This window comes from Aulonocara sp. 'chitande type north' Nkhata Bay, linkage group LG23, assembly GCF_057382095.1.
Source record: "Aulonocara sp. 'chitande type north' Nkhata Bay isolate Kocher_YH1m ecotype deep benthic linkage group LG23, A_spYH_male_GT1.1, whole genome shotgun sequence".
NCBI lineage: Eukaryota > Metazoa > Chordata > Actinopteri > Cichliformes > Cichlidae > Aulonocara > Aulonocara sp. 'chitande type north' Nkhata Bay.
The window spans coordinates 39,286,713-39,301,205 of NC_141365.1; the positions used below are offsets into that span (position 1 = coordinate 39,286,713).

General features: G+C 40.0%; 1 protein-coding gene across 3 annotated transcripts in view; it reads right to left on the minus strand.

The window, feature by feature from the left end:
* Positions 1-14,493, minus strand: part of LOC147302389 (rho GTPase-activating protein 6-like) — a 136,499-nt gene that overhangs the window by 39,206 nt on the left and 82,800 nt on the right. The gene's annotated exons all lie outside the window — the stretch shown is intronic.

Below are 14,493 nucleotides of genomic sequence, written 5' to 3' on the forward strand. Positions count from 1 at the left end.
ACCATTTAACACAGTGGGATCAGAATAAAGTCTCCACTAAGGCTCTTTATTTTCCACATGGGTGCCACGTTAATCCCGCGAGGTAGTTAAAGAGCAGGGATTATACATGCTGCTCAGCTCCTCAGAATCCGGATGATGCTGGCGAAGAAGATGGCAGACTTAAAACAGACCTGCGGTCACTTTATGAGGCACATGCAAGCATTTAGACACAGTGTAATTGTGCGCGCAGCCTCTACGAGGAGGAAAAAGACCCTAAAAAAGTGTGTTCTGCTTGGGGTTATTTTAAACAATACGTACTTGACGCGTAACAACTGCAGTGAAACATGCAACGGTAAAAGTAGTCTTGCGATTTCCTGTGACTCATTCATTACGCCTGACCAAAACTGTGCTTTTTTCCCCAGTTTGTTTCTTTTCTATTTTTACCACGTGTGACAGTGTGAACAAATTGTTTATCTTTATCTTTGATTTAAACGTCTTAAGTGCTTCTTTTTTTAAACGCTTTAGGGCTCTTTCCAAGAAAGAGTCGGTTCAGTCTGGACTGCCTTTGCAGTCACACCGATGGAGATTGAAAGCATTCAACAACTGGAGTTAAATGTACAACCGGGCTGAGACAAAGCAGATTTCAGCACCGAAGGCTACTAATGGCTCAACCGCTAGTGAGCGTTTACATTCTTGTAACTGCATACCATGGCTTTAAATACAGCCAAGATATATGTATGTGTTGCATTTTGCTTTCATGTATTTTCTTTTCTTTCAGTCTCAAGTGTGCGTGCACTTCAACACATACATGGAGAAGCAGACAAGGCACAGTGGAATCACTTTAGTCAAGTTACCAAGGAAGACAAGGAAAGCATGATTGATGGATCTTTTTACTTATTTTCAATCTAAGCCCCTGCTGAGACTGCTGACAACTACTGATCATGGGCAAAAAATGAATATTCCCCAGGCGGCTGCAAATGTTTCCTAGAGAATACTGGCAGTCACTGTGAAATTAATTGCTAAAGCATTTAAGAAAGTCTGTGATAGCATATCATACAATCACACACTAGGGAAAAATGTGTTCCCCAACCTGTTGACATGTGGTTACTGGAGGTTACTTATAGTTACAAGGTGCAACTGTTTTCAAAGAAGAAGACAGTGCTACTCTGCAAACCTCTTTGCTGTTTCTCCAAAAGTTGATTCTGTTCATCTGGACGTAGCGTCTTTGCTGTTTCTTTGGATTACCATGGTCACCTACAACTTCTATACTAAACAAACATTTTTCTGCCATTTACTAAGGAAATACACTTTATCTACAGCAGCTGGAGGTTTCCTCGGGGCTGCCTTTAGGCCTATGTGACCGAGGTCTTGTTTGACTGCCGTTTGCAGGTAATTCAAAGCTGCAAACAGCAAATTTATCAACTTAAAATGTAAAATACATCCAAAATTCTGCTAATCTTTGCTGTTTGCCTCCTTCATGCTATGTTAGCCCTCCTTCTAGTAACCAGCACTACTGCTGATGAGCAGCATAACAAATGCAACTGTTTGAGGCAGCACTGGATCTATTTCCAATCCAATTATTAGAACAGCCCTGCAGATAATCAGTTATCCAGAAACCAGTCATTCAGTATAGCTATCCCACTAGGGGCCTTGTTATATAATATGATAGGATGATGCTTTCTAAATGGTGTCATTTCATCCTAAATAAAATTGGGAGCCAGTTTCTTTTCATATGCAGGGAAGAATCAGGGGAACTAATCTAACAATCATTAATACAAAAGTTTACATTTTTAGATTACATATAAGTTACCTGAAATGACAATACAGTCTTGATTGACGCATGTGTTGTCTCGTGTTATTACTTCCTCTTTTGCTATACCCTCAGCTCCCAGGGGATGTGTGTTGGGGATGAATAATAGTGGCTGAGAAAAAGCTTCAGTCAGATACATTATATAATGATATGCTATCCAGATGGAGCTGTTAATGCCTGGTGAAAACAGTGATGTTTAATGATGGTTCACCTACAGAGTGACTTCAGAAATACATCAGAGTAATGGAGTTTATTTTCAGTTCATCATCAAGCCGTGGACTAAATCATTATCATGCCTCTGGTAAAACGAGTACTAACTGACGTTGGATATCCTCGCTTACTTTCTTTGAAGTCTTCAATAGCCATCATCTATCCCTGATGTTTGAGATGTCTGTGATCTTATGTTCCCTTTATGTACTCGTTTATTGTTTAGCTTCTTTGAGCTTTTATATCTTTTACCTTCTGGCCTGCATTTGTCTTTTATATTTGGTGTTACTGTACAGCACTTTGGTCAGCAGTGTTGTTTTTAAAAGTACTTTCTAAATAAAGTGCTATGGCATGGTATGGTAACAGCACCAGAAAGCCAAATTCAATGTGAAAACAGATGGCTGGAAAGAAAAAACAAAATTCCACTTACAGTGCAAAAGACGTGAAAGTTACCTCCAAGTCTGCTTGAGCATTTATTAGCCATGACTGACTAATATCTGATCTCATTTTGATCGACAAGTAAGCCAAAGAGGACAGAGGACAGAACTCCTTAAAACTAACAAAATCAACACTTAAAGCCCATCAGCCTTGTTTCACTCCAGGAAGTTTTAACCAAGTGTAACTTCCTGGAGACCCAGCGCCACTCCCGTCAATGCCCGGCGATGCTTTGTTCTCTCGGCACAGTGGATGTGACAGTGCATGTGTTTACGTGTGCACGTGTAACACGGGTCATCTCTGGGTCAGCTGGTCTATTATTGATTTCCCAGCGGAAAGAGAATGAACAGCAGTGTTTCGGCGCTGCTGTCCTGCTCTCCAAAGCAGCCGACCTTCAGCTCTCTATAAAATGTGTACAAGCATGTGCCAGTGAACAACGCTATGAAGTGTTAATAATGACGAGGTGCTGAACAATTTAAACAGAGACTGATAAGTGGTAATGGGGTGTTTAACGAACACACTAAACTACTTATCGCCTTCCCGCCTTGACAGCACGCAGTGCTTTGTGAGCACTTTGACGTGTGCAACAGATAAGGGGCTGTGTGAAAATTATTTTTAGGGAATTTAGAGCTGCTTTTTGACTTGCACCTTGACTAAATTATAGGTCTCAATGTTACAACATGAGAACAAAGAAAAAAGTGCCTTTATATAGTTCAGCTCTCTCGCATTTTAAAGTTACGTGGCCCAGAAGTGGTGATTACCAGAATCAACAAGATAAGCAGTGGTACTTTATGTTTACCGGGCAGTTCAGCTGTTTTCTATATTTGAACCAAGAGTTCTTGGGTTGTGCAGCTATACATGGTGGCTGGGGAAACGGAGGTCTGGGTATCTCTGCTTAGACTGCTGCCCCTGTGATACAGACTTGGATGGATGGATGGATTGATAGGAATTCTGTCTGGGCCACATTAGTCAAAACAGGATTGTAAGAGAGAGCAGCAATCTCTCAGACCAGAGCTGTTATGGTTACTGTAACTGAGTAATGTGGTCTTCAAGGCATATGTGTTTAACTTTTTGTAAACTAACTAATTTAGGTGAATGGACTGACGGATTTTTTGTTGGTAAAACCATCATTTTTACACACTCCTGAATTTACCCCCATGAAACATTTCATGGTTAGGGCTGGTGCCAAGGATCTAGTCATTATTCAATGTGGACCCAGGTGTGGCAACACCTTTTTTTTTTAATCTCCCACCGTTTTCATAAAAGCTGCCATTTAAAAGAAAAATAAATATAACTGGCAAGAAACAGACAGTTTGAAGTTAGTTTGAAGAATGCCACATGCAAGAGCCAACTCTCTGTCAGCGCAGTGTTTCTTTTCTTTTCCCGGCCGCGAAATGGCAATTTTATTTGTCTAAAGCGCCGCTGCATCGCCTTCAGGGACAACACGGGGTAAATAAACAAAGGCTGTGCTTTCAATAAAACCGTCTTGAAGAGAAGTTTTCTCCAGCTTTCAGATGGTTTCAAAATGTGTGGGAATTAATTATTTGCACAAGGATTTTCAGATCCAACAAGTGATGCCACGCTGAGTGAATGATTGAAGATGCAGTCATGCGTAAGTCACCGTGTAAACACTCCAAAAGAGCTACTTCTGCGCTAATCCATCAATCAGCACGTGTAAGTCTCCGCTCACCTGCTTGGATGGCGTCATTTCATTTTTGTGGCAAAGGAAGCTTTTGAATGAAACTAAAGAATTTACGCTGTACACATGACATGTTCTACAGTTGGGAAGCAAAATGTCCATTAATCCTCATTTATATCCACAAGTTGATAAATGAGATAAAAAAAAATCAGCCACGCATTTGCTCATGTCACCAGAGCTTGTTTGCTGAAATCAAATTCCAATTATGTTCCCGGTGTGAAAAGCAAGAGGAAGGAAAGAAAAGCAGGCATATTAATAGAGAGTAATGGGCTGAAAGATAAATAGTGAATGTGCCACGACGGAACGGACGTGTGCGTGTGTTCGACCGTGCACTGCCACAACAGACTTGTTGATCCACGCATTCCAGTGGCAGCCTTGAGAGCAGCTAATCCTGTCTCACTAAAAAAAGCCCCTTGAGCTCCTGGGTCGCACTTCTAACCAGTCTGCACACAAGCTGAAAGCATGGACACGCACATGGCAAGGGTTCGTCCTGTGCATGCATACCAAGCGACACATGGATGCCCACACCCCACGCAAGCATGCGCCAAATGTGCGTTATTAACGTCACAAAAATCTGTGTGTTATTCTTGGCACCATCTTGGCAGATGAAGATGATTTCCTTTAGGGAGAATCTCTGAGATGTCACCAGATTTCCACCTCTCGATTTGATGCTATCAGTCCATCTGACTCAGCATCTGACTGATGACAAAGCTGGTGATGATCAATTGAATGTGCACATGATGGCAGGTCACGTAGACTCACACACTGGTAATATGACAGGCAGCTTTCACCACACGACAGACTGAGAATGAGGCAGCTTACTGTACGTAAAGCTAGGCTGCTTTTCACCTTGAAGCTACTTGTTCACACTCGTTTATAGTAAGATCTTGATGAGCTGTCTTTAAAACAGCCCTTTGCAGCTGCTGCGTATTCTGTACTGTGTTACTATGCAACTGATTGTAATGTACAGATATAGCAAGACATTATCTTGTTTATCCTATCTTGCTTTGACGCTTTAGCAATAGCACATACTATTGAGTTTTTTCATTCTGATGGAAGGTGAATGACTGACTAGTTCCCTCTCATCTAGATTGCCATTATTATCATAAATACATACAATTTTTCCAACCTTGCATTGAACAGAAAAGCAAAAGAATCACCACCTAGTTATAGGTCCCAGTTTTACCTTTTTACATCACCAAGAATGAGGCATTTTGGGTACCACAGTTCTAAATCAGACCTACCTTTGGATTGTGGAGCACCCACAATTTCGTGTTCATGTACAATGACAATAAAGGGCTATTCTATTCTTAGTCTCAAAAACTTAAGGCATTGTTAGCAGTGCAAAGAAAAAGGTTTGCTTGTTTTGTGCACAGCACCTGCCGCTTTTTTTATAAAGATATAGTCAACACTCTGTTTTTACTACCTTGTACTTGGTAAATTAACACAATTTCCAAAATGTCCAAGATTGTTGCTGGTTACATTTTATAGGCTCTTAATGCCTCTAATAGAGTTGGTCAATGTACTTCAGCTGTTTTTATCTGAACTGTGGCTGACTGTGAATATTGCTGGCTGCAGAGTTCATAGCCGTGGGGGACCTGGCACTATATGGTCGATGTTAAGCATCATCTGGAAGCCATCACCTTCGGTTCCTACAAAATTTGTAAGCCAACTATCTATCCTGGAGCCCATGCTAGGCAAGGTTCAGTCATACAGGCCTAGAGATTGGGTGGTGACACCCTTGGCCACCTCCAGTCACTAGGGAAAAATGTGTATTCCCCAACTGGTTGATGAATGGTTGCTGAAGGATGATGGCTGTTGCTTGATAAAAAAGGTCAAAAAGAGAATGCTGCACTAAACACCTCCCAGCAGTTACTTTGGCCTTCAGCAGATCGGTGCAGTTCCTGGTAGTTTGCATGGAAGATTCCAACTTGTGCAAGCAATGGCAAATTATTGGTCGAGTGGTGGTGAAACTTGAAAAAGCTGTGGCACTAAACAGAAAAGTGCTCTGCAAATAGTTGGCAAGTGTTTGCAGACAAGTTGTTATCTTCAATATAAATTACAGCACCGCGCATAAACTAGGGAAAATATATTTTTTCTGTAGCCACTGACTGGTCTACAGGTCTCAAAGACTGAAATCTTTGAAATTGATTGCTAAAGCTCCAAAGCAAATACCAGCAACCACTTGCCAACCCTAGTGACCTGTGGTTACCAAGGGGTCGCCAATTGATCTCTAGATTTCAGTGATTGGGGCGTAAGCTTCACATACATCCGCAGATATATCAGCAATCTTTGGTTGCTGGACCACTTGGAAATTATTTTTCACAATGCCACAAATAACATGGTACACTTAGTAATGCTGGAAAAATGTAAAGAAAAGAAATAGTTGCTGTTGTAGGGACTTATTTGTGTCCTGAAAGAGAACGTGGAGCACAAAAACCTCAGTGAACAACTGTACTGAGGTAGTTAAGACTCAGCTAGACTAAATGTGACATCAGGACTTTGGCTCTCATCAGTAAATGTGATGCTGAGTCGGATGCCCATCATGTGAATGATAATTTGATCTTTTTAATTAATGAACTATGTGACTCATGGAATTTTTTTTTATCTAATCTAAGACTTCCCCTGTGAGGTCATGTTGTATACAGCATGGAACCGATTGGTACATGAGCATTTTTGTCGGAGAAAAGCAGATGTACCTTGTTAAAGGAAAAACACCCACAGACACACTTTCCCCCCATGCCCTTTAACCTTCAGCAACACACTGAAGCAGCAAAACAAGACTTCATGCTCGATAGAATGACTCAACAGTAGCCTTAGTTTTACCTTTATTACTTATTGACTTTAAATTGTATTTTTAACCCCATGTAAGCAGTAAGGGTCACTTTTTTCCATGTAACCTCAAGTCTGCAAGCATTTACTTTTCTCATCAGATTGCTATGCGACACAAATTCACTATTATTGATGCTAGAAAGTGCAAAGCAAGGAGACTTAACAGCTTTTTGGCAGAGCCAACTCCTTTAGGTTATCCGGAGAGCAACAGCTGTCTGAGGTGTTGAAAACATAAGTAGGGATTTCTCAGTGGGGCAGCACAATCTGTTAATATTTAGAATTCAGCTCTGCTTTGTGTGTATGAAAACATCTCAAAACTTGAAACCCAGGATAAGTTCTCCCTTGATTCCAGCTCATTACGCCATCTCGTAGCAACATACTGCTGGGATTCTTTAAAATTCCCAAACTATGATGTAATGCTTCTTCACTTTCACACAGCAACACGATGACGGACAACATACACTGGCGGATTTGTGCGCAAACAACCAGGAAACGTGCCTAACCTTTACTGGAGCCTACTGGCCAAGTCCCTTAGGTCGGGCTGAACAAAGACACACCTCTGGATCAGCTAATGAAAAAGGCAAGCAGGAGTGGTAAATCAAACTCCTTAAAACATCTAGAGCACATATTTTATCCAGCTTCAGAGACAGACTCCTGCCTCTCCGAGCACATCTGCCTCCAAACATTGGATCAGATCTCGCCAGAACTTTCTCCTCTGTGTTTCCTCCACTCTGCTTTCCTCCGCTCAGCCTTCGACGTCTCCATAAAAAGACAAGACTTTTAGTGGAGGGCGGACTTCTCTTTCGCTGTTGATAATAAAACAAGTGCCTTTCCCTGATGGGTCTAGGAAGAAAAACGAGGGACTGACAGTGTTGTCATGACGAGCCAAAAGTGACAGCAATGGAACGCACAGAGGCCATTTTTTTCTTTTTTCTTTTTTGCCTTTGTGGGTTTTCTTTTTCCTGCCACGCTGCAACTGTTCTACACTTGCCATATCCGTGCAAAAGTCCCACAAGGTGCCATGCTATTGAGCATGTGCAGTGTCAACTCATGACTTACTTTACAAGAGGTCAACAAGACCTTCACATAGCTTTGATTGGCAAACTATTGCTTCAAAAGTGCAAATTTAGCCGACGACTCAGTGCATTCTTACCAAGTGCACTCCCGTGAACAAAACCTCCACTCCCGCTAAGTTTTCCGTCTGGATTGGGGTGTGCTTTGGAAAACTTGTGATCAAAGTAAATAGACACACTCTGCTGATGAGTAAGGAGCTGCACAGATAGTTGATGCCATTCGTCCAAACACCCAATCTGCAAAAAAGCCTCTTTATTTTGCAATTGACCTTTTGCAATTGGCATTGTTAAAAGCTTGTGCCTCCCAAGGCTATTTGTACTGGGAGTGGCAGTGGCAGCGGACTAAAGCAAACAAACTTTCCAAGATAGAACAAGGTCACACATCGGCAGGTAAGAAGAGTGCTATAAAAATGTTTGCTCCCAGCATTTCTAAATTAGAGGAGGAGAGGTGGAGGGAGGAGGTGAAAGAAGAATTTCAAGTTCCTGAAAACAATGGCACGCAGGAAAATGAGGAGAGGAGCTGAATACAAAAGAAGAGGGAGGATGTCTAAGCAGTCTGAGGCTGACAAGTATTTCTGGGTGGTTTGAGGAAGATGTAGCGTTTTTTTTTTTTTTTTATTTGATCAGTGACACAAAGAGTTTAAGACTAAAAAGCTAATGCAGGAGTCTCATCAATCATTTAATCAATGCTTCCTTTGAGTTGTGCTCTGTCTGCCCTTGTACTTCTCAGTGTAACTCAAGAGCTGCTACCTTAAAGTATAGTTAATTAAAATAAAACAAGACTTCCTGGATCTTTCTTCACTATATCAAGACTTCTGACTCTAAAAATACCCCCTCATCTGAATTGTGGCCTTCTTAAAGAGGAAAACTTGTAATCGCTTGCTAACACTTGCAAATACAAAAAAAGATTCAAGACAAAGACAATCATTATTGGACTACTGGCAAACTATTGGCGCTACAACTGGCTGTTGTCCAAGATTAGCTCACTCAAACTCGTGTTCTGACACTTCCTTGTTCCTTCACTTCTCCGTTGCTACGATATGACATCCAGACAACGTAGTGCTTCATGGTGCACATGACCCACAGCTAAACTCACAAGTCATTAACAAAGTTTAATCAGTTAAACCCACCAGTCCTGTAGCTTGTCATGGAATATTGAACTGATAGGGCCAAACCCAACAGAAGTAGGTTAAATAAACCAAAACAGACACTAATCTTCTGATGTGGCACACACGACTTGATTGTCCTGTTTGAGCCTATGTGTTCAATCACTGTGGTTGCTAAATAAATGACTGAACTAGTCTAGTGGACTGAACAAACATTTTGGCTCCAAAAGCTGATTCAGTGACCACTGATTCTTTTATTCAACTTGTTCAACGACATTTAAGAGTGTGAGACAAGAAATAACCAGTTAATTATATTAACTGTTGGATAGAATAGCATTAGACTGTTAGATCTCACTTACTTTAATCTACTAAAATGTCCTCGAGTTAGGGGACCACCATAATATGCACTGTAAAAACAATTGTAACATACAAGTATTTTACTGTGTATTTTACAGTTTTGTACTGTTTTTCTAGAATATCATTAAATTCACATAAATAGACTGATTTTACATTTCAAATGTAAATTAACGTAAAATCACTGTAAATGTAATAAAACATAATTTTCTTGTTTTTTACATGTATTTGTCTGTACATATGCATATTTATATTGTTAAAATACATTCACAAATGTATCATAATTTCACAAATATTTGTCCGTTATTTGAAAGATTGAACTGTTAAACTCAAATGTAATGCTATGGAAAAATACATAAAATGATTCTTATAAACTTTTTTTACATCAAATAATTATTGTTGTTGTTGTTGTTTAGGGCAATCGTGGCTCAGGAGTTGGCAGTTTTGCCTTGTAATCAGAAAGTTGCCGGTTCCAGCCCTGGCTCGGACACTCTCGGTAGTTGTGTCCTTAAGCAAGACACTTCACCTACCACCTACTGGTGATGGCCAGAGGGGAATTATAAAGTGGAATTGTTAAGCGCTTTGAGGGTCTCAAAAAGCGCGATATGAATGCAATCCATTATTATTTAAACCAACCGTTAACTGTATATTTCTGTACATTTAAGTATTATTATTCATATTGCTGCATTCATTGACCTTGTTTATAGGTAATTTCATTGTTTAATCACATTAAAATGTTCCTAATTTAATGTTTAAAAGCACTTGAGAAAAGCAAAATCCCATGTAAAATTAGGGCAACAAACTGTATTGTCATTACTGAAAATAACCGTATTTTCATGAGAAAGTTATTTTCTGTTATTTCTGTTCTGGTATTATTTTGGCGCCCCAGCTGCCGGAATATTACTGTTTTTTTAGGATTTTTTTTTTCACGGTGTGGCTGTTGAGTTTAAGGTCAAGATGGTAATTTGTCCAGTGTTTCTTTTAATGAACTAGGTTAAAAAAATATCAACAACCTCTACCAATTTCAGTTTTACATAATTTTAATGTTATATAATGACTAGTCTAACTCACTTAGACAAAATAGCATAACTAACTCACAAAATAGCATAATCATAGACTGTTAGCATTGTTGACATGTATCTTAATGTTCCTGCTTCTGTTAATATAATTCCAAATAGTACACTTTGTAAAATATAAATGTAATGTAAATCTAAAATGTATACCTCCTAGTAGGGATGCCACTTGAAATAATATCAACAATACTTTTAACTGCTGAAACACATCCCTACAACTGTTCTAGGTGATTATTAATGCCAAAGAAGGACACTGGAAAAACGACATGGGGAAGATGGCAAAAGTGACAGCTGATATTGTTTTTATGAAATCAACTATGTTTTGTAGGTTAAAATATTTGCAACATTACATGCATGCTTAAACTAGCGTAAAATAACTAATGCTATAACTTCTAACTTTCTGATATCGTGACATGCCTATTAGTGTAGTATGTGAATTCCTATACTTCACACTAGTTAGAAATAAAGATGCATTTTAAACCTGAAACGTTATGCTAGCTGCCGCATTGTGCTACCATTTATAACTTGTTGACCGTCTGACCAAACATCAATCTTCGACAGTTAAGAAGACAATTTAAAATGCATTCCTGACCAAAAAAAATGGTGCTCTTAGCTCATTAGCTAGCATCAGTAGCGTCATGTGGGGTTTATGTTTCTCTTCCTACTGGCTGAAAATTGGTTGGAAGCCCCTTCCTTTACAAACCACAGCGAAACTGGCGACCTCTGCAGGTGTGAAGTATAACACTTCACAAATAAAAAGTCAAGTAATTGTAACACAATACAAATAGCTTAGCAAGCACTGACTGAGAACTTAAGAAAGCCTGGTTATTTTTTTTTAACAATTACAACATCAATATTTAATATACATTCATGTTTATCCTGTTATCCGGACTAAAAAATGTTAAGCGATAAGATGGGATCTAGCAGTTTAGTAGTAACACCTAAAAGACAACTAGCAGGGCCGGAAGGAAAGTTAGACGCAGTGCTGTCTTAAAGATAGAAAGCTTTTATGCAGCTCAGCTGTGTATTTAAGCAGCTCAGCTGTGTATTTTTCCTTTTTCAGTGCTGATAAACCATTATATCAAGAGTGATTTGTTCCTCTTAACATTTTTAGAGTCTTTGTGGGTGATGAATCTTGCCTATGTTGACTAAAAGGGTTGCCTGTGTATCATTGTTATAATCCTCATAATACCACGTAAAACCTGTAATCTACATCTACAAAACAATTTCCTCCCATCTATCTAGTCTGGCATGAACAAAAAAAATAACAGATTTGTTTATCAGCAGCATGTAAGAAGCAGCTTGAAGAGGCATAATGCCCCCATTAATACAAGTTCAATTTCATCTGGAATTACTTCTTTGTCATATCATATCATACCAAGCGTTTACGATTTATGAGCCGACAGTGCACATCCTGGCTGAACACTCACTTGTATTTGGTTGTGATGCACTGTCAGGATGTAATTCTTATGCCTTTACCGGCTGCTTTTTGTAATACAGCAATGTCCAAGTTTCCGAATGAAAGACTTAAAATGTTAACAATCAATACATCCTGTCTGAATGAATTTCACTTCAACTTCTTGTGCCCAACTCCGAAACTTGCTTATTTTTGCTTTTATTAAGTGTAGAACATCTAGAGAAACTATGCCAGATGTGTCCATACAGCCTCAGTGAACCCACATACTCATGCACAAGCTGAAGTGAAAAATAAAAATAAAAGAACTGCAACAATGTCGAGGCAAAAGACGAAGCTATGTTTACAAGAAACTCTGACATTCCAGTGCCACTTAGCATATGTAGTCTTTACCGGACAAACATTTCCTTCAGTGGTGGCTTTTAATTAATGAGAAACTATCATCTACTCTTCTGAGTCAAGGCTTACTGATTACATAGTGCCCCTAACGGTCAAAACCGACAAGAAAACAGGTTAATATGTAGGATTTACATGATTAAGCGCCATTTATTTTAAAAAAATGACACGAAACTTAACTGCTTAAGAATTATCTTTGGGTTTGGGACAACCAACGGGTTGTAACTACCTTTGGAAAATGGTAATGTGCAAGGTTACCATACTGAGTCTAAACACTGAATAAATTTGTATTTCTAAACATAAGCCACAATCTTTAAGTTGCCTTATGGATTTAATAACCTTACTAGCTAGCATTATTAACTTTTCTTACTTGATACCACTTTAGCTTAATGTGATAACTGTCTTAAGTTTACTGTTTGAGTCTAAGTAAAGAAGACTCAGGAGAAACACTCTGCTATATTATGAGTGTTATGTTGTGACGAGCTTCCCTGTGCTCAACATCAAAAATCAAAAAGACATCAAATCTATAGGATAAACATTTCTTCACTTCCTCTTGCTCTGCCTTTGATCTCCTCCCAGTTGTACTCAACTGGAAAACGTCCACAGGGTGGCATTCAGTCGGAATGCAACTTCAATAGGAATGCCACTTACTGAGCTCTTCACCCTGACCCTAAGGGTGGTAGGAAAGTCATGTTAGATGCTTGTACTGTGGATCACATTCTTTTGGGCACTACTATTGTTTTTTTGTTTTTATCCAAACAAGAACTTAAGCCATCAATATGACTTTAAAGATGCTGTCCCCTTATTGTGGCTTTACAATTATTAAAAGCTGTTTGTGTTGCTCCAATCAGAGCAGTCATTCTGAGGGCTTTCGGTATGATTTTCAGCCATTTATTATTGGGCTCACAGATGCAGACCACAATTTCAATAAACAAATACAAATCCAGTTACATCAGATTTCATTTCTCTAGACAGACGGCAGCCACTTTAACTATCTGGTCACTGCACCAAAGCCGCATTGGCCTCTGCTGGGTGAATTTTAGGCACGTAACTGTGGGCCATGTGTTGATGGCATTCACACCACACGGGCCTGCTACAAAGCACCGATCCAGACCACAGCGCGATGGCCAGCCGAGCCAAAGAAAATTGTATTGTTTTCCAATCAGCGCTCTGAGCGTTATGAGGGCTTCTAGCCACAGAAACACTGCTCATAAACGAGCAGGCGGACCGCTGGAGCAGTCAGCAGAGGATTCCTCACCACTTGAGATGAGACAGGGCAGCAGATGGCAGGAGAAAGGGTGGCTGAGGAATCGGTGTCTACAGCAAAAACCGATCCAGTTAAAATGAACCTGTTCTGCAAAGCAACCCAAGTGGCTGCTTCACCAGACCTTCTGGCGATCTTCAGAATTCAGAAATCTGTCAAACACACGTCAAACACAAACTGAGGAACAAAAAAAACAACAAAAAAACCGCTGATGGAAACATTTTTGAAGGTGCAGTTCTCACAGCAGCCCACACCGCTCCACACGGCCTTGACCCATATCTGTGTGTTTTGCCTTCATTTGGGCCACGGCTCTTCGAGGTGTAGAATGTCAAACACAACACCTGTGGCTCTCCACAGCGAGCTGGCAACAGGTTTCTGTCTTTCTGACTTGCTTTTCAAAAACCAGGAAGCATGTGTGGTCTTGTGTGCGTGTGTGCATATGTACGCGCTCTGCGCACCACATGCCACTTAAAAAAGTTCCATCACAGGAAGTTTTTTCTCTTTCTTTTTCTTTGGCATGTTGAGGCCCCTTTGCTCTGCTTAGGTTCAGATTTCTGATTCACACCGACTGAGTGACGTTTATGAGGTGAAAGCTCTAAAAGCTGGTGCAGAATTGGGCTTTAATTTGGCTTTGAGTGGCTGCTGATAAAATAACGGTAATTCTCCGTGGCACTCTTTTTTAATGCATGATCTCAGATATGAGGAAAGAGAGAGAGGCTTCATATCGATACACAACTGCATCGTGCAGGAAATGAACATCTTTATCAGGCATGCGCGCAGAAACTACAAGATGTAAGCCCTCGAGTCTCAGTGCACGCTCCAGTCGCTGTCATTAATCCACGGCTAATAAA